The sequence below is a fragment of the Phodopus roborovskii genome, unplaced genomic scaffold, assembly GCF_943737965.1.
Source record: "Phodopus roborovskii unplaced genomic scaffold, PHOROB, whole genome shotgun sequence".
NCBI lineage: Eukaryota > Metazoa > Chordata > Mammalia > Rodentia > Cricetidae > Phodopus > Phodopus roborovskii.
In genome coordinates, this window is record NW_026126480.1 from 60432157 (window position 1) to 60437291 (window position 5135).

The 5135-nt window shown below is 42.6% G+C and overlaps 1 pseudogene; it reads left to right on the forward strand.

Moving 5' to 3' along the window:
* The first annotated feature begins 2180 nt into the window (after positions 1-2180).
* Positions 2181-4508, forward strand: LOC127227871 (zinc finger protein 217-like; annotated as a pseudogene).
* The last annotated feature ends 627 nt before the right edge of the window (positions 4509-5135 follow it).

The following is a 5135-nucleotide window of genomic DNA, read 5'->3' on the forward strand; positions in this document are numbered from 1 at the left end:
GCATATTCATTGATGGTGTCAAAGCTTTAAACATACATGCCTATGGAAATCTGGTTTTTAATAATAATTTAAAAAGCAAGAAATACACACTGGAAAAATGACAATATCCTCAACAAATGGTGTTGGCTAAGCAGGATGACTGAATGTAAAAGAATGCAAGTAGATCGCCATCTACCACTCTTGACATAACTCAACTTCAAATTAATCAAAGACTTCCATATAAGGCCAGATACACAGTACATGTTACAAGAGAAAGTGAGGAATATCATTGGCACAGGAAAAGTATGTTTAAAGACACACAAGTACTAAGGACAACTAATAAATGGGACCTCGTGAAACTAAAAAGCTTCTATAGGTTGAAAGACACCATCATCTGGACAAAAATAAGCCCAGAGAATAAAAAAAGATCTTTTCAAGTTACACATCTGATAGAGAGGTATCTAAAATATATAAAGAATTCAAAATATTAAGCATCAAGAAAAACAAATAACCCAATTTAAAAAAAATGGTAGTGAACTAAACAGAATTCTCAAAAGACAAAACAAATCCTTAGTCATCAGGGAAATGCAACTCAAACTAGTTTGAGATTTCATCTTATACCAGTCATAATGGCCAAGATCAATAAAACAAATGACAGCTTGTATTGGCAAGGATGTAGGGTGAGGTGAACACTCATCCATTGCTGGTGAGAGTGCAACCTTATACAGCCACTACAGAACTCCATGTGATGTGTTTTCAGGAATCTAGAAATAGATATACTCCAAGATCCAGCTGGAGTATCCTTTGTACTATTACAGAGATAATTCTCATTCATGTTCATTGCTGCTGTATCCACAATACCCATAAACTAGAAACAACTAAGATGATACTTTTACAAAATGGAGTATTATTCAGCTGTTAAAGAAAAACTTTCTTACTTTATGAATATTTTGTTTAACTTATGATGGTTTTCTGTTTTGTTTCCTTTACAGGATTTCTATGTGTGTAAATGTATGATATGTATCTACATCTGTGTTTCTTGTGCTTTTTCTTTGTCTTTTTTCCTATGGGTTTGTTTGTTTGTTTTATTTTGGTTGGTTGGTTGGTTTTTACTTTTCTTATCTTATTTTTGAGATTCCTGTTTGTTTTCTAAAGAGAGAGCAGAAGAGTGTGGTTTTCGTGGGTAAAGAGGTGGAGAGGATCTGGGAGAACTTGTGGGAGTAGAAACAGTAATCCAAGCAAATATTGTATGGAGATAAAAGTCTATTTTCAATTAATAGAAAGGGAATAAGTTGATATTTTGCCTTTGATGGGGGATTTCCTTCTGTATATATGTTTATTTTATTGGTTCGTGGATAAAACACTGATTGGCCAGTAGTCAGGCAGGAGATACAGGTGGGGCTACCAGAGTAGGTGATTTCTGGGGTAGAGCATTTAGAGAGACACCATGAGAGAGCCATGAGGGAGACACCATGTAGCCATCAAAGGAGTAACATGCTGGAGCATACTCCAGTAAGATAAGACAATGTGGAAATACTTAGATTAATAGAAGTGAGTTAATAATTAAGAGGGAGCTAGCCAATAAGAAGCCTGAGCCATCAGCCAACCTGTTTATAATTAATAGAAGCCAAGTGTGTTTACTTGGAAATAAAGGACTATGGGACAAGGTAGAACAGAAACTGCATCTACACATCTTTAAGCTCAGAAACAACAACAACAACAACACACACACACACACACACACACACACACACACACACACACACACACACACAATACTGAAGGGAAGAGGGGAAAAGAGACCACTCATTCACTGTTCTTGAAATTGCAAACTAGTGTAGCCACTAAAGAATCAGTGTGGAGAATACTCAAAAAAAAAAAAAAAAAAAAAAAAAAAAAACTAAAAGTAAAAAAGTAAATCTACCATATGACCTAGGTATACTACACATTGGCATATGCCCTAATATTCTACTTCACACATAAGTGCTCAGATAGGTCCATTGCTGCTCTATGTTCAATAGCTAGAAAATGGTATCAGCCTAAATTTCCATCAAATGATTAATAGATTAGGAAAGTGTGGTACATATCTACTATGGAATATTATTCAGCTTATAAAGAACAAGGAAATCATGAACTTCATAAAGAAATAGATGGAACTAGAATTGGTCATATTGAACATAGTGATACAGACATTAAGAGAAATGTTGCCAGCCTCCCAGAGCCGCTGTGTGGGTGGGAGTCCCAGCACCCGCATCTATGGGAGGCAGGCATGGAGCAGCCCTCCACCCCCACACCTTCGGGGGGCCCTGCAGTGGACGCACAAAGGCCATGCTGCTCTTGTTGGTTCAGCCAGCAATACAGCCAGACCACAGAGTTTGGAAGTCCCTTGTCTTCATATTGCTGGCGGGGATAAATTCCTTGCTCAATTGAACCACTCAGCTAATGGAGACAGAAAGAAGTAGTGCCCTGGTGCTGACTCACGTCTGAATCACAGCACAGGGCAGCCTGGGTCTCCATCACTGAGCTTCCCCAGACTCAGGAACACTCTCCCTTCTGAACTTTAGTTACAAGCTCAGGACTCCTGGAGGTTTGTGTGACTCTCACAAGTGGCCTTATTCTAACTGCAGAGATTCCCCAGTAGACTGCTGGATTATCCCTTCCTACCTGATCCTGAAGGGGCAGGCAACACTCCAACTCAATCCTTCCTGGTGTACATGGATGGGCCGGAAGTCACTGGCAGCTCTCTGGGTACCCAGATGGAGGTGGATGATGCTGTGTCCATCAAAGAGCTAGCTAGCTATAGTCCCCTTAAAAGAGCTGCTCCAGAGAGGAGCATGACCCCAGCTGAAGGGCACATGCTCCTGGACAGCATGTTCTGCAGCCAGGCCTTCTCCCATGCTGAAGACCTCAAATAACACGTGCTCATGTAGCACTGGCCCACCCTGTGCGATCCGGCTGTCCTGCAGGTGGTGGCCAAGTTTCTAAGTCCTCTCGATAAAAGTCAGGTGCCAACAGAGCCACCGCAGAAGGACTGCAAAGAGAATGAAGAGTTGAGGGGCGATGTGTATGGGCAAACATCCCAGGGGCTTTCGACGTTGAGAGCCACATGAAGAAACACAAGGACTCCGTCACATACGGGTGCAGCATGTGTGAGAGAATGTTCAAGGAGCCGTGGTTCCTGAAGAACCACATATGGACACACAATGGCAAGTCTGGCACCAGGAGCAAGTTGTAGCAGGGCCTGGAGAGTTCTGTCACCATCAATGAAGTAGTTCAGGTATCTCCACTCCCTACAAGATCTACAAGTTTTGCGGCTTCCTCTTCCCAAATAAGAAGAGCCTCATTGAGCACAGTAAGGTTCATGCCAAAGAAACTGCCTCCAGTGCCACTAGCACAGCCCCTGATACCCAGCAAGAGGGACCCATATCCCTGAGAGAAGAGCTACTGCAGTTTTTGAACTTGAGACCCAGATCCTACCCAGAGACTACAGTGAAGCCCATCACCAGTATACCTTGGCCTGACCGATTCACCACCTACCAAGCATGGCAGCTGGCCACTGAAGGGAAAGTGGCCATTTCCCAAGAAGAGGTGAAAAGTCAGGCCAAGAAGGGAGCAGGAACAATGATGATTCTTGTTCAGAGAAAAGGGAACTTGGAGAAATTGGGATTGGGAGTAAGTCAAAAGGTTCTGGAAAGTCTAAAACAAATAGAAGGAGTTGTCCAGGTCTCTCCCAAGACAAAGAGAAGCCTAGACATGTCAGCAGTGAAGTGCCTTCTGGGAATGGTGATCCCATCCCAGCAGCAAGGAGAAGCCCACATACTGCTCCGAATGCACTAAAGCCTTCAGGACCTACCACCAGCTTGTTCTGCACTCCACGGTGCACAAGAAGGACAGGAGGGCCAATGCCCCATCACCCACCATATCTGTGGACAGAAGGCAGCCTGAGACTTGCTTTCCAGATCTTGCTACCACTCTGGAAGACCATGGGACTGTGTATCAAGAAGGGGACTCTGAGGACGGGTATGAGGATGGGCTCTCTGAAGAGCTCCATCAAATGATGATGTAGGAAACGCAAAGCCCCTCACATCCTCGAGAGAGTGTAGTTACTTTGGCAAGATTTTTTCCATTCAAACTATTACCTCAATATTCATCTCAGAATGCAAACAGGTGAAAGACCGTACAAATGTGAATTCTGTGAGTATGCCGCAGCCCAGAAGATATCTCTGAGGTACCACTTGGAGAGACATCACAAGGACAAGCAGCTGGTGGATGCTGAAGCTGAGGCTAAAAGTGAAGGCCATAGCCAGGAGCCACAGGAAGCACTACTAACCGCTGACAGTGTGCAGACCAAAAATTTAAAGCACTTTCTGTACACCTGTGGACCCGTGGAACATGCAGGAGCCAGCCCAGCCCTTGAAGGAAAGAGGCTTGTGTCGTATCAGCCCCTATCCAACAGCATGCTGCAGAAGAGAAGCTATGAGAATTGTATTGGAAATACACAGTATCAACCAAATGACAAAAAAACTTGATGTTTAATATTGTGGGAAAAAGGTCTCGCCAGATGCAAGTACACACTTCCCCGGAAACACACATTGGCTCATCTTGTGCGAACTCGTGGCAAAAGCTCCTGAGGAAGCTGTGACTCTAGTGTACATAGACACCAAGAGCAGAGAAGGAACACTACATTCTCTAAAGTTCTGTTAACTTTTGTACTGAATAAAATAAAAACTAGTGGGAGCAGTTGGGCTGTACACAAACGAGGACTGCAAATCTACTTTGTCCCTAAATATTTTTTTAAAGAATTGACCAAATACATTTTTGCATACTTAAGCGCTGCTGAAAAGAAATCATTGGGGATAGGGAGGGGAGGAGAGGGGACTGAACAGAAGTAATGCTAGCACCTCAGGTAATTGTAAATACCTATGTTGTAAACTTGCTTAAGTACTATGTGTATTTCTTTCCCTCATGGAGCTCAATGATTTGAGCGGTTTCTGCTTCTTTATGCTTTTTCATTTTAAATGTGTTTTAAAGCAAATTTGCTTTGCTTTATGTTGAGTATTATGTTGAGTCCTCCACTATTATAGTGTGTCTTAAAATTGTTGATGGAGGTGTTGACACTCTGAAGGTATGCTGTACATCTTGAGGTCAGGAGCACT